This window comes from Pseudophryne corroboree, chromosome 4 (genome assembly GCF_028390025.1).
Source record: "Pseudophryne corroboree isolate aPseCor3 chromosome 4, aPseCor3.hap2, whole genome shotgun sequence".
NCBI classification, from domain to species: domain Eukaryota; kingdom Metazoa; phylum Chordata; class Amphibia; order Anura; family Myobatrachidae; genus Pseudophryne; species Pseudophryne corroboree.
The window spans coordinates 280960048-280984185 of record NC_086447.1 but is presented as its reverse complement, the minus strand read 5'-3'; positions in this window follow the sequence as shown (position 1 = coordinate 280984185).

The window sequence follows — 24138 nt, the reverse complement described above, 5'->3', positions numbered from 1 at the left end:
TGATTGCTTCTTTTTTTGGTGGGGGCCCAAACCAACCAGTCATTTCAGTCACAGTCGTGTGGCATACCCTGTCGCTGAAATGATGGGTTCGATAAAGTGTGCATGTCCTGTTTATACAACATAAGGGTGGGTGGGCGGGCCCAAGGACAATTCCATCTTGCACCTATTTTTATTTCATTTTTCTTTGCATCATGTGCTGTTTGGGGACAATTTTTTTGAAGTGCCATCCTGCCTGACACTGCAGTGCAACTCCTAGATGGGCCAGGTGTTTGTGTCGGCCACTTGGGTCGCTTAGCTTAGTCACACAGCGACCTTGGTGCGCCTCTTTTTTTCTTTGCATCATGTGCTGTTTGGGGACTATTTTTTTGAAGTGCCATCCTGCCTGACACTGCAGTGCCACTCCTAGATGGGCCAGGTGTTTGTGTCGGCCACTTGTGTCGCTTAGCTTAGTCACACAGCGACCTTGGTGCGCCTCTTTTTTTCTTTGCATCATGTGCTGTTTGGGGAATATTTTTTTGAAGTGCCATCCTGCCTGACACTGCAGTGCCACTCCTAGATGGGCCAGGTGTTTGTGTCAGCCACTTGGGTCGCTTAGCTTAGTCACACAGCGACCTTGGTGCGCCTCTTTTTTTCTTTGCATCATGTGCTGTTTGGGGACTAGTTTTTTGAAGTGCCATCCTGCCTGACACTGCAGTGCCACTCCTAGATGGGCCAGGTGTTTGTGTCGGCCACTTGTGTCGCTTAGCTTAGTCACACAGCGACCTTGGTGCGCCTCTTTTTTTCTTTGCATCATGTGCTGTTTGGGGAATATTTTTTTGAAGTGCCATCCTGCCTGACACTGCAGTGCCACTCCTAGATGGGCCAGGTGTTTGTGTCAGCCACTTGGGTCGCTTAGCTTAGTCACACAGCGACCTTGGTGCGCCTCTTTTTTTCTTTGCATCATGTGCTGTTTGGGGACTAGTTTTTTGAAGTGCCATCCTGCCTGACACTGCAGTGCCACTCCTAGATGGGCCAGGTGTTTGTGTCGGCCACTTGTGTCGCTTAGCTTAGTCACACAGCGACCTTGGTGCGCCTCTTTTTTTCTTTGCATCATGTGCTGTTTGGGGACTATTTTTTTTAAGTGCCATCCTGCCTGACACTGCAGTGCCACTCCTAGATGGGCCAGGTGTTTGTGTCGGCCCCTTGGGTCGCTTAGCTTAGTCACACAGCGACCTTGGTGCGCCTCTTTTTTTCTTTGCATCATGTGCTGTTTGGGGAATATTTTTTTGAAGTGCCATCCTGCCTGACACTGCAGTGCCACTCCTAGATGGGCCAGGTGTTTGTGTCGACCACTTGTGTCGCTTAGCTTAGTCACACAGCGACCTTGGTGCGCCTCTTTTTTTCTTTGCATCATGTGCTGTTTGGGGACTATTTTTTTGAAGTGCCATCCTGCCTGACACTGCAGTGCCACTCCTAGATGGGCCAGGTGTTTGTGTCGGCCACTTGGGTCGCTTAGCTTAGTCACACAGCGAACTTGGTGCGCCTCTTTTTTTCTTTGCATCATGTGCTGTTTGGGGACAATTTTTTTGAAGTGCCATCCTGCCTGACACTGCAGTGCCACTCCTAGATGGGCCAGGTGTTTGTGTCGGCCACTTGGGTCGCTTAGCTTAGTCACACAGCGACCTTGGTGCGCCTCTTTTTTTCTTTGCATCATGTGCTGTTTGGGGACTATTTTTTTGAAGTGCCATCCTGCCTGACACTGCAGTGCCACTCCAAGATGGGCCAGGTGTTTGTGTCGGCCACTTGTGTCGCTTAGCTTAGTCACACAGCGACCTTGGTGCGCCTCTTTTTTTCTTTGCATCATGTGCTGTTTGGGGACTATTTTTTTGAAGTGCCATCCTGCCTGACACTGCAGTGCCACTCCTAGATGGGCCAGGTGTTTGTGTCGGCCACTTGGGTCGCTTAGCTTAGTCACACAGCGACCTTGGTGCGCCTCTTTTTTTCTTTGCATCATGTGCTGTTTGGGGAATATTTTTTTGAAGTGCCATCCTGCCTGACACTGCAGTGCCACTCCTAGATGGGCCAGGTGTTTGTGTCGACCACTTGTGTCGCTTAGCTTAGTCACACAGCGACCTTGGTGCGCCTCTTTTTTTCTTTGCATCGTGTGCTGTTTGGGGACTATTTTTTTTAAGTGCCATCCTACCTGACACTGCAGTGCCACTCCTAGATGGGCCAGGTGTTTGTGTCGGCCACTTGGGTCGCTTAGCTTAGTCACACAGCGACCTTGGTGCGCCTCTTTTTTTTTTTTTTTTTGCATCATGTGCTGTTTGGGGACTATTTTTTTGAAGTGCCATCCTGCCTGACACTGCAGTGCCACTCCTAGATGAGCCAGGTGTTTGTGTCGGCCACTTGTGTCGCTTAGCTTAGCCATCCAGCGACCTCGGTGCAAATTTTAGGACTAAAAATAATATTGTGAGGTGTGAGTGTTCAGAATAGACTGAAAATGAGTGTAAATTATGGTTATTGAGGTTAAAAATACTATGGGATCAAAATGACCCCCAAATTCTATGATTTAAGCTGTTTTTGAGGGTTTTTTTGTAAAAAAACACCTGAATCCAAAACACACCCGAATCCGACAAAAAAATTTCAGGGAGGTTTTGCCAAAACGCGTCCGAATCCAAAACACGGCCGGGGAACCGAATCCAAAACCAAAACCCAAAACCCGAAAAATGTCCGGTGCACATCACTAGTTATTTTGTTTCTGTGCAGGGTAAATACTGGCTGCTTTATTTTTACACTGCAATTTAGATTGCAGATTGAACTCACCACCCCCAAATCTAACTCTCTCTGCACATGTTAAATCTGCCTCCCCTGCAGTGAACATGGTTTTGCCCAACTGCTAAAAAATTTCCTGCTGCGATCAATTTGGAATTACCCCCTTTGTACAAAAATACAGATCCAAAACCAAAACACACAAGGGCGGTTTTGGCAAAACCAAATACAGATCCAAATTACGAGGGAGATACAGATCCAACACCAAAACAAAAACACGGGGTTCGGACTCGGCACACATCCCTAGTTATGTTAGAACGTATCCTCTGTCACTGTGACATATCCTCTGTCACTGGCCCAGCAAAGCATTAAGGGTCTGATTCAGAAATGTATGCAAAGACAACATTTTTACAGTTGTGTGATTACAAGGGTGTCTGACGTCAGCTCCGGCCCTAAACAACTTGTTCTCATCACATCGTAGGAGTAAGTCATCAGCTGCGCAAAGACTGCACACAGTGGATTTTTGCAGCTCGGCGTACACATGGGATCACGCACTTGCACCGCGAATTTACTCTCCCCCTGGCGGCGGCAACTATCTGAACGCAGGACAACAAAGTTAGCAGCCCAGCGATCAGGTCTGAATCACTCCCAATGCTGATTTGCACTTCTGCGGCTTAGGCCACCACATGTGTGTAGGCCACATCTTGGTGGTGTGGATGGTGTTGAGCTTGCTGCTGGTGTGTTGCTAGTTGAAATCAAGCCTGTTTGTATAAGTAGCCTTAGTAATAATTGGGCACCTATTGTTAGACCTGAGTAAGCTCATTGATAGCGTTTGTTTGTAAAGCTTGGTTTCTATTGTTTGCTTGGTTTTGCATTTCAGTTGCTGCAGTTAGTTGCACTATGGGCATTTTGCTGCATTTGTTCATGCAAAAATGCAACCTGGGTTTGATCAAAGGAATGAATGGCTTGTAGCATAGTATGTCCTGATCCCTATTAATTGCAGGTGGTGGTGGTGTTGTTTGTGTGTGTTCCTCTTTTGGCATCTGTGATATGGCCCCCAAATGCAACGTATAGGTTCCCCCTTCATCATCTGGCATCGGCTGTGGCATGGGGCACTCCTCCAATAAGAGAGAGAGAGAAAGAGAGAGAGATCAAAATCCGCATTCAGTAAATATTGTATAAATATTTTGTAAAAACATTTGTTTTTATTTTTGGGACAAATAATCTTATTTTGATTTAAATTGCATGCTTTAATTTCTGAGCTGTTTAAAAAAAACAAGATTAAACACACTATATTCACAATGAATATTCTCTGTGCTTTTGTATAAATTTCCAATTCATTTTTTTAGATTTGTTATTACATTTTAGGTTTGGTGTCCCTTACCAGAATGCAGAGCCAGAGATGTGGGTGGTTGTGGTGGTGTCAGCACAACATAACTTTCCAACCTCAATAGTGATCTTGCGGGCCAATACAGCTGATGGTCCTATATTATGTTGTGGATTAAATATTTTTGTTTATATAATACATTTTTGGAATATTAAATTACACATTTTTGAAAAAAAGATTTGAGATAAAACATTTTAAGATTGTGGTTTGTGAATAAATACACATTAGCACTAATTCATTTGTGTCAAGTGATTGAGGTTTTTTTAACTATATAATCCTTAAATCGGTTTTGAAATGTATCTTTTTACTGTGGTATATTATGCATTAGTTTGCCATTAATATAATGGTGTACTTTACATAGTTGTGGGAAAATTTTATGTTTTTAAAAAGGGTTTAATTATTTTTTAAATGTTTCATATAATTACCTGGACTTTCTGGTCTTGTTTGAATAGCTCAGAGGTTCTCAAATGCAGTACTCAAGGCCAGTGCCTGGAGCAAGGGTATTTTTAACACCCCTCCCTCTCCTGTACTGAATTGGGTGTTGTTACATTTGAAAATAAGAAATATTTAAAAATCCTAAATTGATGACAGGGCTGGTTCTAGGCTTTGTGGAGGTAAGGGCGGAAGTTTCCTTTGGGCGCCCCTCATGTTTAAAGTAGGGACAGTGTGCATCGAAGGCGCGCACCAAAATATGGGGGCATGGCTTTATGGGGAAGGGGTGTGGCCACATAATACCTATTCAGATTACACCACACAGTATTGTCCATTATTCACATGACACTACACAGTAATACCCTTTATGTACTTTACGCCACACAGTAGAGTCCCTTATACACGTTACACCACAGTAGAGCCGCTTATATACATTACACAACAGTAGAGCCACTTATAGATGTTACCCCACAGAAGAGACAGTTATACATGTTACACCACAGTAGAGCCATTTATACATGTTATGCCACAGTAGAGCCACTTATACATGTTACTCTGCAGATTCTAATACAGAGAGAGAGGTTCTGCAGCATCAATGTACAGAGAGGTGCTGTAGCAGCTGGGGCAGAGAGAGGTGCTGCAGCAGCCAAGGCAGAAAGAGGTGCTACAGCAGCTGGAGCAGAGAGAGGTGTTGCTGCAGATGGGGCAGAGAGTGGTATAGCAGGAGAGAAATAACCCTGCTACACAGCTACAAGCACACAGTGAGACATATAAAGTGAGCGGCAGAGCTTCGGCATGTGCTGGCGGTCAGTGTCTCCTGCTGTTGCCTCTGGCCTGCCTTGTACCATACCTAATCTCTGAGTCCAAGTCAGTGTCCGCCCCTCTGCTTCCCCTCCTCCTGCTCTGCGGCTGCCTTTACAGTGGCCCATGGTATAGCAGATGGAGGGAGGGGGGTAGTCAGGCGGTGGTGCGCGCCCTAACTTTTCCAGCGCCCGGAGCTCACGCTCCACCGGAGCCACTCTCGCTACAGCCCTGCTCAAGGCACCCCAAGGGTCCAGATTTTAGGTACAGTATATCCATGTCTCAGCACAGATGGCTAAATTAAATAGACTGAGGTGCTAATTAAGTCACCTGTGGCCAAGCATGGATAAACTTAAAACCTGGACTGTTGGGGTGCCTTGAGGATCGCGTTTGAGACTCTCTGGCGTAGCTGAAGGTGGAGTTGTTGGCTGTGTAAGTTAAATGTAAGTTAATTACAGGTGCAAAAATGTCAAACATAGTCTATGTGTGCACTTGCAGTGAGTATGCTAATTACAATATCGTTTGCACAAAAGATTTAGCCTAACAAAATACTAATCTAAAAAACATGTCGATGAAACATATGTTAATATTGGTATAAGCAGTATGTTTGCAGATTACTCACCAGACATAGAAGGACAAGGTGGTGCATCAGATTCATGCACATTTACTCCACATGCCTCTTCCCGAGGGATAAATGCCTTCACCCACTCCTCATATTCATTGTAGTGGATCTCCACAGGTGACCCACCTCCAGTTGCACCAGAGTATCTCCTTTCCCAGGCCCATGTTTCCCATGTATGGTTTCACTAGTCTCCTTATATCGGAGAACCATATTAAACACTGCAATTTATTGCGCTTAAACAGCCTGTTCATTGTCAGGTGTTGGTGCCTGCCTCCCCCGCTCTCCTGTGTGCCGGTGTCTCAACGCGATGCCAGTACTTCCCGATACCTTTGTGAGTGTCTGTGTCCGTTCCTTGTAACTAGAGGTCCAATAGGACCTCTAGCATGTCTCCTCCCAGGTGGCCATTTTAGCAGGGACATTTTTTGCTGTATTACACACAGACAGCTAGTAGCAGACACAGCAGAGAGGAGCTGATTGCATTGGTGCAAGAATATGAAAATGTAAGAGCCCTATGATTTGAATTGAGATGTCCACTGGAGGTGTCTGAGATCCATGACTTGTGTATGAAAATGAAGATTTTGGATACACATCGGCGATAATTAGTCTTCTGAGTATCCCTATTGTATAACTTATACAAAGGGGAAAGGGAAGAAAGACTCATTGTTGGGGCACTCTTGGAAGAATGAATAAAACTTTACTTTTATTTAAATTCAACATAAAAAAAGATTATCACAGATATCAGTTTTTTCAAATAAAGTATAACTATAGACCTCACAATTTTTGCCTTGATTAAGCCAGAGGTGAAAATATATTTTAGTAACATAGTAACATAGTTAATGAGGTTGAATGCCCATTGAGTTCAACCTGTAGTCTGAGTTAAGTTGTGTACCTTATAATGCACCTGCTGAAGTAATGGTTTAGTACCAATTAACAACTATGATTCTTACCACTCCCAGATAGTTTTTGTCAATATCTTAAATGCTAAAGCCTTGGATAGTAACATAACAGCCTTGGATAGTAACATAGTTTACCTGGATGGTACCTTCAGTCTTTGTATGAGTCTAACAAGAAGAGTCCTTAATTATAGACTGTTAATTCCCATCCGGGTACCTATGAGGTATGCATTATAATTGTACTAATATATGTTGAGAATGCCCTGAGAGTACTGTAATTGTAAATGTAAGTGTCTTACTCTTAATGTTTCTCTGGTACTGGCTAAGGAAAAACACCCTCAGTCCTGCATCCTAAAACTGCAAAATAAAAGCAATGTATGTACTTCAAATGTTGCATCATAACAATAGTAAATGCTACAGAGAGGAATGGAACTCGTACTCCACTTATGGGAGATGTAGAGTGCACTTCTGCTGTCCAAATGGGTGTGCTCATGTGTCCCTATTACCTCCATATCGCAGGAAGTGCTGGCACATTTGGATGAGAGGGTGCGCAGAAACACAGTTTAGATATAGTATTTTTTTCTCTTAGAAGAAATGTAGGAAGGAGTAATATCTGCTGCGACTTTGATAAGGGGTCATGGTAAAGGGTACCTTTTCCTTCTCTATTCCCCTCCTTTTCTCTGTCTGATTCTATTGCTTGTATTATATTACTATATTTCATATCTTTGAAGCAAATGTATAATTTTAACCCTTTAGTGATTTATAATAGTTCATCACTAATTGTGTACCTTTTATAGGCAAACCCGCAGAGGTTGCATCTAGACATATATATCTTTAAATCATTAGGAATATTCTGTTCATATAAGAATGCACGCCAGTCATATAGAATGTAAATCATAAGAATGTATTTCAACAAACAATTGCTACTCATAGAATTCACTTTTATCATTAAACAGTATTGGTCAAATACAATGCAAGTCACCATATAGTAGTTTCACAGATTCAAACTATATAAGAAACAAATAGGATGAAAGAAGTTTGGGAGATGTATGTACTGTACTGTATGTGTGTATTTATTACTGGGGAGATATCACTCAAAGCACTCGGCTAAATCCTAGATTTATTGATATATATTGGACAATATATATATCTTAGAGAAATACCTTAGGGGATTGGTTTTGGTTTATGTATGTGTGTGTTTGTGTGTGTGTGGGGGAGGGGCAGCATGTGGCTGCATTGTACACAGACCGCATGGGACAGAAGCTAGACTCCATTTTGGGAAAACTGATTCCAAAGTCTGTAACATATGGTTCAAAAGGGAATGCCAGCAGCCATTTTAGATTTGCAAGTCCAAACACATGACATTCTTTGCTACACCATAATCACATAGCAGAAGCCATAAGACTCCACTATATTCCAAAATGTATAAGCTTCAATATAATGCATATGTGCTGATATTTACAATTCCAAGCCATCTAATCACCCTTCACAATTCCAAGCCAAAACAGTATATAAATAACCAGAGCATATTGTATGCTGTCCATATTATATGAACCATCACAAGACCAGATCACCAGGTAACCACAAGTATCAGCATGCCATTGCTACAAGCACATGACTACAGTAACAAAAGGAAGTATGTGTTGACTTCTATATTTCAGTAAGATGCACTATATAAAACCACTACAATCTGTTATAAATCACCATCCACAAATGTATACCAGAGATGCTATTCTACAGATTGTCTAATGCTCCAACTACCATTACAGATTTCAGAGTACCATCACAAACACACAACAATCACATAACTGCACAAGCACCACCAACCTTAAAGTCATATGTGTTTACAAATTAACTATTCTATGTCATTAAGCCATGTGTGTACAATACTTAGCCTTAGTAAGGAGATTGGTCCTGGTGATGAGCAATCCATGCTTCTGGAGGCTAGGTTGATTCTGAGTGAGTCTGTAGCAGTGTGTGTGCCAGTGTGGGAGTCTGGAAAGAGAGTGAGCTCTGTGATTTCAAGTGGGTACAGTATATTCATACCTGTGGGTGTGTCTTTCACAGCATGTGGGCTAGCTGTATCAGTGAGCTGAGCTGGCCGTGTGAGCTTGGTTATTTAAATGCTAATTGGCCAAGGCTACAGTGTAGGGATGTTAATTAGGCTTCAGGTTACAGAAGCCAATATTATCAATTCATTCCTTGTATGATAATATATGTCCCTAAAATGTATATAATGGAGTTACTCTGTAACATATCCCCCTGTTGACAGTGATCTGGCATTCGACAGATTAAACTGACATACAGTCAAAAACATTTTAGTGTAAGTGTGTGTTCTGTGTTAGTACAGGTGTCTAAAGAAAGAAAAGATTTAGTTTGGAAAAGATTACAACAAAGTCATTTCACAGTTCAAAGTATAAAGTAATGAAGGGGTTGAGAAGAGGCATTTCTCCCCTGCACCGCCATAGGTAGATGGAAAAAAAAACCTTGTTTTTATATTTATGTATACTTATGCAAGGACAAAAAAATCTGCCTATGTGGGCAAGCCCTTTCCTAATATCCCTCAACAATGGAAACTAAAGGCCTAGTTGTTTCTTTGTGAAGTCTTCTTCTCATAGTGTGGTGGGGTCTTCTGAGTGTGTCATCATCCCTTGGACCATCTGGTTCAGGTCATCTGTGTCCGGTACTTCTGGTCTGTGTCCTGTCCGATCATCTAAGGGTCCATGCAGTCATCTTTGGATATATCGTCTGTCTACAGCTGGGCTCGTCCTTCTCATCTGTATCTACGTAGGAAATAAAGAGGTATCAGTTTGGATGTCTCTTTCTACCTACCCATGATGTCTTCTCTTCCATCCGATCCACTTGTAGTCTTTTGATATCCTTCTGTTGACTTGTTTCCCTGTAGATGCGAGAAACAGAAACTCTTCCAGAGCATTAGTTGTCCCTCCCCACCCTCTATGATACTTGATGATTTTGTATACTCCATTCTGAAATTTTTACAAATCACATTTGCCACTATTTGTGAGTGCTACAGATTGAACTTCACATTATTTTAGCCACTAGATGGCATCCAGATCCTAGATCTCCTTTGCTTTTCACATTTTCATAAAACATTTCTCCAAAAATGTCCAGATATTCAGGATTTTCACCTATATTTATCCTGAACTAACCCATATACCATCCCCCATTTCTCCTGTCCAATAATCTGTATATTAATTGGGAAGGAGAATCAAGGAAGTCTTGGGCTCTTTGACAAATTTTTGGACTGTTTCTTGATGTTCTGTGAAAATAGAAACATTAGCATACATAATACAATTACTGTCAAAATTAAACTTTTCCCTATCTATTGCAAACACACAAACTGTTAGTAAGTTTTACCCAAATAGATTACCAATAACACAACATTGTCCTGTAGAACCTATTTAAATATGAGACCATTCTTTTACCTGCTATGGACTGGTAATGATGAGATGAAACAACTCAAGTTAACAGACCAATCATATATCAGATATTAGGCAACCATTAGCTCAATATCTTATGATTACCTTGTGATTATGATTTTATAGTTTCTTTGCAAACAGCTGATCCATGCATGTTCTGCAAAGCCACTTTTCTAACATGAGCAAATTTCTCCATTTTCTGGTTAAAAGAATCCAGGAGTTGTCCTACCATTTGATCTTACAACATCAATATCTGGTACTTCCAAAACTCCTAAAGGACAAGAGTGTCTGTACTGGTCATCAGAGGTAAAAAAAAAAAAAAACATCAAAATTAACACTATAGACATTTAAGGATAACTTACCTTCCCACCGTTTCAATCATTACTGTGACAGTTTAAACAGGATGATCATATTTTATGACCTATGGTCACCCCCCTGTCCTGGTGTATAAGACCATAAACATCAGGGTTATTCTTAATTCCTTAATTCTGAACATCTCAATTTAACTAGGATTTACAGAGATTTGTGAACACAAAAAATAAAATTACATTTGTGTCAGCTCTTAACAAGCATTTGGGATTTATACAACCTTTCCATATGTACTCTTACAACAGTTGTGACAATGTTTATCCAATACTGTGTCACCTTATGAGAGATATGTCAGCTATTAAACTTTTCCAGATCTTCCAAAAGAACCTTGTCCCGCCCATTTTCCAATTCCTAAGAATCTGGTCAGAGGGCTGCAATACATACTTACTACCACTAGGTGGTTTGAGGATATTTTCCTCCAATATATACATATATATTCCATTATAAATACCTGTATATACCTGGGATTTCACAAAGAACATGATTTTAATATCACCTGTCTATTTGTATACCATGTATTACCATATACAGTTTTAAGAACAATTATATGTATCTCAAACATTGTTATAAGCTGAAAGGTTGAATCCGTTATCATCTGTCAACAATGTTACAAAAAGACGTCTCCTTATGTACATGCAAATGACAGACCCAGATCTCCTTATCTTTGCTTATCATATAACATGCCTAGTACTAAGGGCATATTACATGTCCAACGTTCCGAGTATTACATATATTGCATTGATTCTTAATATTTATAATGTAATGTATATAGCAGTCTAAAAATTAATGTTTCCTGAAGTCATATATATATATTTACTACCATATGACCAGTTTATCTAAGGAAAGAAAGATTTAGACATCCTAACATCTGCGACATCTTAAATTAAATGAATATCCATATTTACCGTTATTGTTAAAGACTTCGCCTTCCTGCGATTTAGTCTTCTTTCAAATACCTTCTGCTTACCAATCTATAGAACGATTATTACAGGACTCATTGCAAAACCCGCTATATGGTCCACGTAATTACACCCTGCTTATCAATACCTTACCTGATTATAAGCTTCTTACCAGGGTACCTATAAATTGTAACAGAGTTGAATAAATGGGTCTAGTATACCCCCCTTCTGCGAGTTTCTTAAACTATTTAAGGAAATCGATATTTTAATGTATGGTGTTCTATGACTGTATTACTAATTTGTGTGATATCCCTGCTGCCTGCTGCGTGGAAATGAAGTCCTCGATTCTCTATAGAATCGGTGAATTTATCTTGCAGACCAGGAGTCACCCAGCCGAAATCGCTAGTAACGGCCTTAAAACAGGTATCCAGTGCGCATTGGTCAGCTCAAAATTCTTAATGTGTCGTTAATCACGTACCCACCTAGACAACTTTCAAAGACATATTCAACGAATGCCTTGTACCACTGCAACCAGGGCAGAGTCCCCCAGATGTTACGCTTAAGGCGTCACATCTATGAGTCCGTGGGAGCGCCCCACGCGGCTCATACCTTGACTGAGTACCACACTCAGATATCACACCCTTGACTAAAACCTGTCAAGTATCCATAATTCCATGGAATCTACACGAACTTATTTTAAGAAGAGTAACAACAACAAAAAATAACACTTAGTCCATCTGGAAAGAAGAAAATAGTGTTAGCATGTTTAGCATATGTAGAATTATCCATATTCTTTTCTTCTTCCTAAATAAGGTTCTTATATTCAGTCATTAACAATCTATTAATTTTAACTAATTGTATTGCAAGTGCATTGCAAGTGTGTGCTCAGTAATGCTGCTGTACAGTGATACAGATCCCTGTTTTATTGGGTCTTGTACACTGTAAACAATACCCCCATTCTGTTTGCTTAAACTTTAAGCAAAACAACAAGGTGTGGTAAGATGAAATCATGCTTCACATTGGTGCTAAAAGCCTTCCTGTGTGAAATATGATTTCCTTAACAAACATTAGAAAAGTTGCCAATTAAGTAATGTTTGTGTCATTACTTCAGCACAGTACATTGGAATACACTTTCCATACATTTCAGTTAAACAAAAAAATTATTATCGCTATCAATAAATTTTCAGTTCTATTTATTTTTGCTTCAAAACTATAAAAACTTTTATTTATCCCAAAAAAATGTACAAGTCATATATGGGTTTGCTGTAATTAATTATGCATCTGTTAAGAACAAAACTAAAGCAGTTTGACTTTAAACTTGTAAAAAAATGTTTTACTCTGTCCCATACAAATTCTTTAGTTACTTTAGTATTCAAGGAAACCTATTGGTATGCAAATCTTAGGTCTTAAACCAGCCAGAAAAGGAACTGTTTGCACATCACTTAGAACAATGGTGATCATTCCTGGCTGTATTGGCTGTGAACAAGTTGATTTGAACAGCAAAATGTCTGCTTTATAAACTTGGGGAGAGTGCTACAGTTTATAATGCATTTGATAACTGTATTTGCTGTAACAAATAAAAGTTATAAATTAAAACCAGATTTGAAGGAAAGGGAAAGATTTGGACTGTGGGTGGCGCACTGTAATTGTGTAAATGGTCAAAGAAAATTTATATAAAATGTAACTTTTATTAGTGTTTGTTTAAAAACGCTGAGAACTGTGAAATATTAAAATAAATTCAGACAAGTGCAAGACACAGTGCAACATAAACATTAAAAAACACACTCTCTTGCTCCAATGTGTTGTGCAAAGTCAAATATATTAAATATTTATTATAGTAGGTTCTATGACCTTATACCAAATTCATACGGTGTTGCCAGAAAGTTATCCCAATTAATGGTTGGATATAGTTAGTGTGAAAAGCAATGTATTGTCCACATGTGTGATTTCCAATCCTAACATGCGTCAGATGAGTGTACTATTGTTCCCTAATTCCTGTCCATTGAATAGAAAGACAAGTTAGAAACATTAAAGTGTCACATGTATTGGTGCATGCATATCAGGAGAAACCGTTCTGTATTCCAAACAGTATGGCACTCTCAGTCACTGCTGTCAGTGCCGTAATACTGTTATGCGCATTAATAGACGTTCTCAGTCTCTGCTGTCAACGTGCAGATATTAATGTTGTGGATGACACTTATTCATCAAGTTCATTATTGTATACCAATTGCACTTAAATTGCTTATTTTTGGTATGTTAACTTTGACATAAGTAAAATCTGTGCGTTCTCAGACTCTGCTGTCAACGCAAGAAAAAATATTTTTTGTGTATAGGTGGTCTTCTAAATGCCACCCTCCTATATACGCATGCTGCTGGTTTATTGGCGTTCTCAGATTTTACTGTCAACGTCTATATAGAACTACCAGCTTATAAATCTCATCCAAGTGGTCAAATATACTTGTTAAATATTTATCAATTGACACTTATTGTCTTACTCTTCACTGGATTAGTATTTACGCTTTAATAGCCATGATAGTACACATTATCTGAAGTTGTGCAAGGTCACTTGACCAAGTTATGTTTTTCACATGTGGTATTAAATTTATTGGGAAATGATCACTATTGGTATCATGCACATCTCGTTATCTGTATCATATACATAATTTATTTGCAATGGTGATTACTTGCATTGTGTGTAAGTATTCAAGACTGACACAGATGTCTCTTGTATAATTAGCCTGTCAGTATGAACGTGATAGGCCTAGCAGTAGCAGCAATACGTCTGTTACTGAAATTAACAGCTTTAGAAATTCACTCCAGCCACACTTCTATTGTGCTATTCACACATGTATTGTTAATTGAGTTCTACTGCGAATCACAAATGCTAGTAAGATAATTCTAGGTTTCCACTATCTAAGCCCTATTAAACATTACAGGCTTTGTGTGTGGATTGTAATCAGATACATATGTTGCAATGAGCTATACTAGCAATGTTACTGTCTCACACAGCTGTGCAGACAGATCTTGTTACTATGTTGCAGCTGTGTCCTTCTGACACAGGAATTCTTAATACGTAACTGCAGTGTTAGAAATGTGAGTAGCACACGATTTCTGGCTGACAGCTATTCAGTGTGATTGTTTGTTAAATGGTTCACTGTTAATTCATCGGATTAATGGTCAGCTGTTAATGCGGCTGTGAATGTTTGTAAAGAACACTGTGTATAATTCACAGGTGAATATATATTCAAAGCATAACGTTCTGTGACGGCTATATTGCCGTACTTGAGTGGCTTACAGTCAAATTCTATCACTGTGTTATCACATGTATAGCTGGTGAGTTTCCACAGTGTCCGGTATTGCTGCACTGGCTCATTAATAGTTGTGCTGGGTGTGTGGATCTAATGGACTACCAAATCCTATCAGTTCTCATTCTCTATGCTAAACGTCTAGGGTTTAGCCCTGACGAAAAGTAAACTGTGAAACGCGCGTCGGCGTCTTCACACTAGGCTCATGTGTACAATGATATGTGCAATTAGTCAATTGGTGTTAGCCAGAAAATAGAAGTGTGACATGCTTATATAAGGGATAGCAATGCAATGTGTTTAGCATAGAGAATGAGAACTGATAGGATTTGGTAGTCCATTAGATCCACACACCCAGCACAACTATTAATGAGCCAGTGCAGCAATACCGGACACTGTGGAAACTCACCAGCTATACATGTGATAACACAGTGATAGAATTTGACTGTAAGCCACTCAAGTACGGCAATATAGCCGTCACAGAACGTTATGCTTTGAATATATATTCACCTGTGAATTATACACAGTGTTCTTTACAAACATTCACAGCCGCATTAACAGCTGACCATTAATCCGATGAATTAACAGTGAACCATTTAACAAACAATCACACTGAATAGCTGTCAGCCAGAAATCGTGTGCTACTCACATTTCTAACACTGCAGTTACGTATTAAGAATTCCTGTGTCAGAAGGACACAGCTGCAACATAGTAACAAGATCTGTCTGCACAGCTGTGTGAGACAGTAACATTGCTAGTATAGCTCATTGCAACATATGTATCTGATTACAATCCACACACAAAGCCTGAAATGTTTAATAGGGCTTAGATAGTGGAAACCTAGAATTATCTTACTAGCATTTGTGATTCGCAGTAGAACTCAATTAACAATACATGTGTGAATAGCACAATAGAAGTGTGGCTGGAGTGAATTTCTAAAGCTGTTAATTTCAGTAACAGACGTATTGCTGCTACTGCTAGGCCTATCACGTTCATACTGACAGGCTGATTATACAAGAGACATCTGTGTCAGTCTTGAATACTTACACACAATGCAAGTAATCACCATTGCAAATAAATTATGTATATGATACAGATAACGAGATGTGCATGATACCAATAGTGATCATTTCCCAATAAATTTAATACCACATGTGAAAAACATAACTTGGTCAAGTGACCTTGCACAACTTCAGATAATGTGTACTATCATGGCTATTAAAGCGTAAATACTAATCCAGTGAAGAGTAAGACAATAAGTGTCAATTGATAAATATTTAACAAGTATATTTGACCACTTGGATGAGATTTATAAGCTGGTAGTTCTATATAGACGTTGACAGTAAAATCTGAGAACGCCAATAAACCAGCAGCATGCGTATATAGGAGGGTGGCATTTAGAAGACCACCTATACACAAAAAATATTTTTTCTTGCGTTGACAGCAGAGTCTGAGAACGCACAGATTTTACTTATGTCAAAGTTAACATACCAAAAATAAGCAATTTAAGTGCAATTGGTATACAATAATGAACTTGATGAATAAGTGTCATCCACAACATTAATATCTGCACGTTGACAGCAGAGACTGAGAACGTCTATTAATGCGCATAACAGTATTACGGCACTGACAGCAGTGACTGAGAGTGCCATACTGTTTGGAATACAGAACGGTTTCTCCTGATATGCATGCACCAATACATGTGACACTTTAATGTTTCTAACTTGTCTTTCTATTCAATGGACAGGAATTAGGGAACAATAGTACACTCATCTGACGCATGTTAGGATTGGAAATCACACATGTGGACAATACATTGCTTTTCACACTAACTATATCCAACCATTAATTGGGATAACTTTCTGGCAACACCGTATGAATTTGGTATAAGGTCATAGAACCTACTATAATAAATATTTAATATATTTGACTTTGCACAACACATTGGAGCAAGAGAGTGTGTTTTTTAATGTTTATGTTGCACTGTGTCTTGCACTTGTCTGAATTTATTTTAATATTTCACAGTTCTCAGCGTTTTTAAACAAACACTAATAAAAGTTACATTTTATATAAATTTTCTTTGACCATTTACACAATTACAGTGCGCCACCCACAGTCCAAATCTTTCCCTTTCCTTCAAATCTATCTTACATGTTGGTAACATACATGGTGTGGCAGCACCCCCATAATATGTGACCAGATTCAAAGTGGCAGAATAAGATATGGGGTTCTCCTTATATTTAATTTAATTCAAAGATACATACACTAGTGCAGTAGATCTTCCATTTCCCTTTTTCCCTTTATTCATAAATTAAAACCATACTTGCTTGGTTTCTTCAGTGTGAATCCTTGGTCTTGAGGAAACTTTTTAGTGCTGAAAAAAAACAAATCTTGCACGGAGAGAGATAAAGTTTCTTTTATATACAAGCGATTTAAACAGAAAAAAAAATATGGGTTCTCTGCTTTTAAATTGAAAGCAGTACTATTCGGGCGCCAATGATTCATACTGGCACATACCTCCCTAAGTGGGGGAGAGAATGTCAAACAAAAAAAAACCTTTGAAAATAAAAGAAGCCCTTGTTACAGTATGTGCTGTTTACTCTGACTGCAGGCCTGAGTACAATGGGGATGATTCAGCCCTGATTTATGTGCTGCAAATTTTGTTGGCCTGCAATCAGATAGTCGCCACCCAAGAGGAAGTGTAAATTCACCCGTGTAAGTGTGCGATCACATGTGTATGCCATGTCCCTCAGTTAGCGGACAGCTGCAAATCCGTTCACAACTCACTCACCATCGAATGATTTTACCAGTGTGTGCAGTCTGTGCGCAGCCCAGAACTTACTTCTACAGTGCGATGAGAACAGGCTGATCGGGTCCGGAGCTGACGTCACACACTTTCTCTGAAAACACTTGGGTACGCCTGCGTTTTTCCTGACACTCCCAGAAAATGGTCAGTTTCCACTAGAGACGAGCGGGTTCGGTTCTCAAAGAACCAAACCCCCCTGGACTTCACGTCACGAGCCCGGATCCGAGTCAGGCACGGGTTTTCCCACCTGACTCAGAAACCAGAACGAGGCAAAATGTCATCATCCCGCTGTCAGATTCTCGCAGGGTTTGGATTGCATATAAGGACCCACGCGTCCCCGCCATTTTTACTCCGGCATTGGAGAGTGTAGAGAGAGGACGTGTCTGCGTCCTCAGTGGCAGTGTCTTGTGCTGCATCTGTCCAGTCACAGTGGTTGTGTCCTCTGACTGCTGCCATATGTCCAGTGCTGCCGTATAAGTCCAGTCCAGTGGTGCTGTGTTGTGCTGCCTCAGTCCAGTGGGGGTGTCTTGTGCTGCATCAGTCCAGTCACAGTGGTGGTGTACTCTGCTGCCATAAGTCCAGTGCTGCTGTATAAGTCCAGTCTAGTGGTGCTGTGTTGTGCTGCATCAGTCCAGTGGTGGTGTGTTGTGCTGCATCAGTCCAGTCACAGTGGTGGTGTCCTCTGCTGCCTTATGACCAGCGCTGCTGTATAAGTCCAGTCCATTGCAGTGGTGCTGTGTTGTCCTGCATCAGTCCAGTGGTGGTGTCCCAGTGCTGCTGTATATGTCCAGTGATACTGCCGTATATGTCCAGTGATACTGCCGTATATGTCCATTGATACTGCCGTATATGTCCATTGATACTGCCATATATGTCCAGCGGTACTGTCGTATAAATCCAGTGATCCTGCCATATAATTCCAGTGGTACTGGCGAATAAATCCAGTGATCCTGCTGTAAAATTCCAGTGGTACTGGCGTATAAGTCCAGTCCAGTGGTACTGCTGTATAAATCCAGTGATCCTGCCGTATAATTCCAGTGGTACTGGTGTATAAATCCAGTGATCCTGCCGTATAATTCCAGTGATCCTGCTGTATAATTCCAGTGATACTGCCGTATATGTCCAGTGATACTGCCGTATATGTCCAGTGATACTGCCGTATATGTCCAGTGATACTGCCGTATATGTCCAGTGATCCTGCCGTATAATTCCAGTGATCCTGCCGTATAAATCCAGTGATCCTGCCGTATAATTCCAGTGATCCTGCCGTATAATTCCAGTGGTACTGGCGTATAAGTCCAGTGATCCTGCCGTATAATTCCAGTGGTACTGGCGTATAAGTCCAGGCCAGTGATACTGCCGTATATATGTCCAGTGATACTGCTGTATATGTCCATTGATACTGCCATATATGTTCAGTGATCCTGCCGTATAAATCCAGTGATCCTGCCGTATAATTCCAGTGATCCTGACGTATAATTCCAGTGGTACTGTCATATAAGTCCAGTGATCCTGCCGTATAATTCCAGTGGTACTGGCGTATAACTCCAGTCCAGTGATACTGCTGTATATGTCCATCGGTACTGCCGTATAAATCCAGTGATCCTGCTGTATAATTCCATATAAATCCATATAATTCCGTATAAATCCAATCCAGTGTCGCTGCCATATAAATTCAGTGGTGTTGTCCTGTGCTGTATATTTTTTATTCCAAATAAAGGGGTTATTAATATTTAATCCAAATAATTTTCACAGGGTTTGCCCTGTGTGGTGTAGAGGTACGCTCTTCAGTACCGCATATTGTTATATAACTCCAGAAAAATAATGGAGAGCAAAAATTTGGAGGATAAAATAGGGAAAGATCAGGAACCACTTCCTCCTAGTGCTGAAGCTGCTGCCACTAGTCATGACATAGATGATGAAATCCCATCAACGTCGTCTGCCAAGGCCGATGCCCAATGTGATAGTAGGACAATGCTTCAGTGCATATGTTACACAGGTAAATATTTCTTTTACCATTTAAGCAAAACAATTGTGTACAGTTAAAAGACAGTATTTTAATGCCTATGCTCCATGGGTACATTCCAGAAATGAAATAATTTCTAAATCGTTAGAAGTATATTACCCCAAATGGGTGCATATAATATCAGGTACCATGAAAGTGGGTCCGGGCTGTGCACTGCCTAGGTCCCTGTTCAAACGGCCGTTTCACCTTAAAGTAGGCTTGTTCACTGATGCAGTGGAAATGCACACTGCAGAATATTTATAGTTGTGTCCTGGGGAGATCACCTTGGGGGATAACTCTTGCTTTTATGTGTCCCATTACTTGCTGGGGAAGTGTCCCAGGCGGGACCATGTATCCTCCAGGATAGGAAGTGAGTACAATACACGGCTCGGCCAAGACACTTTAGTTTGAAAAACTAACATCTGTGATAATCTTCTTTGCTTCCCCCCAAAAAAATTTTTATATTGAATAAAAATAAGAGTTAAGTGTTCACAGGGCAGTCGGGGGTGGTGACGTTGCATTGCGGGGCTGTGGTGTTGGAAATGCGGACGGGTCCTGGATATTTTCAGGGTGGCCACATGATATCATGCGCTGCCGATGCGAAGGAAAAAATGGCCACACTTCGCCTGCCTTCGCAGCAGGCTGCACAGGCAGGGGGCTACCTTTGTTTTGCAGGGTCAGTGTTGCGATCGCAATTGAATTGTGATTGCATCACTGATGGTCATTAGCATGCTGGGTGGCCTTGCCCTGTGCATGCGATTCTAGAGAGTTGCAGTTTTGCTAAATTGGCAAAATTGCAACTGAAGCTGAATAAGGTCCAAGGTCCTTTAATTTCTTAGCAGACTGTTGGTTTCTCTAAATAGAGGACACGTTTGGATTGTCTTAATTTTGTCATTACATTCAGGTTCTTCAGAAATGATATACTGTAAGCTACAACTTTTATTATTTTGCAGATGTTAAGGCAAATTGTGTTGTGCTGACTATAGCTAGCATTGCATAATTACAGCAATTTAAAATTCAGGAGAGCTGAAAACTGTGCTAGCTATTCTGCAGAAAGCTCCAGCTTTAATACCAAAACCCTACAAGAGCTTCTTCCCTGGACCCCATTGATGGACTTCATCCGTCAGACACTAGTTGATCTTTTTAAGCCGTGGGTTAGGGTGGTGATGTTGGCGGCCTTTATGTAATAGAAATGCAAAATCCTTAAAGAAATACAAATAGTGAATTATGAGACAGAAAAAAAATTGCAGAATAAAAGAAGTATTTTTGACTGGCAAGATTGCTCAAATTGTATGCATTAGGGCTATCTGTATTGGCAGAATATAACAAAGCGCCAATCAAACCCATACTGTATGTTACTTTGCCACTACTTAGTAGGGCCCCCCCCAAAACTATTAACTCTATTTTATTATTTATTTTAATTACTATCTATTTATTATTTAATTACTTTGTTATTATTAGGGCACTAATGTTAAAGAATAACATTTTAAATTAGGGTGACAATAATATTTTTATGCTAATTGTGGTCACAATAATTAATTAGTGATATAAGTACATGCATACTTGTAGTGCTAAAAGTTTGTAATATAAATGGTGGCTCTATCATCAGTTAATTAATATGCCCCAAGTAACAACAAATATTATTATCTTCATAATTTAAAATGTTATTTTAAAACTTTATTAAACCGCAATAATAAAATCTAGAAATAATTATGGATCATTACTGTATTTATTATTTTTGGGGGTCAGTTGAGTGACAAAGTAATAAATATGTTTAATGTGGTCCTTTATAATGTTAGGTTAAAATGCATGGAGTCTCTGGCAAGAGCTATTTTCTCTGCCTGGTCTCTGGCGAGTTTCTCCTTTCTTACCTGTCACAAATCGCTTTTTAAGTTTTTCATACTAAGGGGGGAATTCACTTAGACCCAGTAAATTACCGGATGTTAAAAAATGCGGTAGCCTCGGGCTTTAACGCCCAGGGCTATTCAATTAGAGCCCTTTTTCTTGCCCAGTAAATTACCCTGTTATTGAGCGTTAACACATAGAGTCCGGGATAACGTCCAGACCTATGTGGTAATATGATTAAGGCACCTGAGGAAAGGCTATTTATCAGGGATTTCTTTTTGGGTCTGCTCAGACCCAAAATAAATCCCTGTTAACTGTAGCCTGCAGGCTGCATTCACGGCTAATTGAATAGACCCAGTGGATCAATTAGCCCGTGGTAAAATAAATGATGTGCTACACCACACCCTCTTGAAACTCTATGGGCCTGATTCAGAGCCTACACCACACTCTCTTAAAACACTATGGGCCTGATTCAGAGTCACACACAACCTGCAGGCAATGCCGATGTTTGCGTAGTTGAGTGATTTCTGTATTTTTTTGCAACTGTGCATATGCGAAAATTCCTAAAAACTCCTATAGCCCACCATGTATTACCCAGAGTGTACTGTACACACAAAGTCACTGCTGCAATCAAGACAGAGATGTTGTGGAAAAGTAATGGGCAATCCAGGGTGGTGACTGGGAGGTTTCTAGAAATGCCCACAATAATAGTCACTTCAGTGGGCATGTCATGGGAGTGTCATAGGTATAGGTAAGTACATTGCTTCATGATTCACATGTATAGATAAGAACAGCACTTTATGTCACACAGGATAAGGACAGCATTGCATGTCACGCAGGTATATATAAGGACAGCGCTTCATGTCACACAGGTATAGATAAGGACAGCACGGCATGTCACGAGGTACAGTATAGATAAGGACAGCGCTTCATGTCACACAGGTATAGATAGGGACAGCACTGCATGTCACACAGGTATAGATAAGGACAGCACTGCATGTCACACAGGTATAGATAAGGACAGCACTGCATGTCACACAGGTATAGGTAAGTACATTGCTTCATGTTACACATGTGTAGATAAGAACAGCACTATGGGGGTAATTCCAAGTTGATCGCAGCAGGAATTTTTTTAGCAGTTGGGCAAAACCATGTGCACAGCAGGGGGGCAGATATAACATGTGCAGAGAGAGATAGATTTGGGTGTGGTGAGTTCAATCTGCAATCTAAATTGCAGTGTAAAAATAAAGCAGCCAGTATTTACCCTGCACAGAAACAAAATAACCCACTCAAATCTAACTCTCTCTGCAAATGTTATATCTGCCCCCCCCCCCTGCAGTGCACATGGTTTTGCCCAACTGCTAAAAAATTTCCTGCTGCGATCAACTTGGAATTACCCCCTTTATGTCACACAGGATAAGGACAGCATTGCATGTCACGCAGGTATACATAAGGACAGCGCTGCATGTCACACAGGTATAGATAAGGACAGCACAACATGTCACGAGGTATAGTATAGATAAGGACAGCGCTTCATGTCACACAGGTATAGATAAGGACAGCACAGCATGTCACGAGGTATAGTATAGATAAGGACAGCGCTTCATGTCACACAGGTATAGATAAGGACAGCACAGCATGTCACGAGGTATAGTATAGATAAGGAAAGCGCTTCATGTCACACAGGTATAGATAAGGACAGCACAACATGTCACGAGGTATAGTATAGATAAGGACAGTGCTTCATGTCACACAGGTATAGATAAGGACAGCACAGCATGTCACGAGATACAGTATAGATAAGGACAGCGCTTCATGTCACACTGGTATAGATAAGGACAGCACTGCATGTCACACAGGTATAGATAAGGACAGCACTGCATGTCACACAGATATAGATAAGGACAGCACTGCATGTCACACAGGTATAGATAAGGACAGCGCTTCATGTCACACAGATATAGATAAGGACAGCACTGCATGTCACACAGGTATAGATAAGGACAGCACTGCATGTCACACAGATATAGATAAGGACAGCACTGCATGTCACACAGGTATAGATAAGGACAGCGCTTCATGTCACACAGATATAGATAAGGACAGCACTGCATGTCACACAGGTATAGATAAGGACAGCACTGCATGTCACACAGGTATAGATAAGGACAGCACTGCATGTCACACAGGTATAGGTAAGGACAGCATTGCATGTCACACAGGTATAGATAAGGACAGCACTGCATGTCCCACAGGTATAGATAAGGACAGCACTGCATGTCACACAGGTATAGGTAAGGACAGCATTGCATGTCACACAGGTATAGGTAAGGACAGCGCTTCATGTCACACTGGTATAGATAAGGACAGCACTGCATGTCACACAGATATAGATAAGGACAGCACTGCATGTCACACTGGTATAGATAAGGACAGCACTGCATGTCCCACAGGTATAGATAAGGACAGCACGGCATGTCACACAGGTATAGATAGGACAGCACTGCATGTCACACAGGTATAGGTAAGGACAGCATTGCATGTCACACAAGTATAGATTGGACAGCACTTCTTGTCTCACAGGTA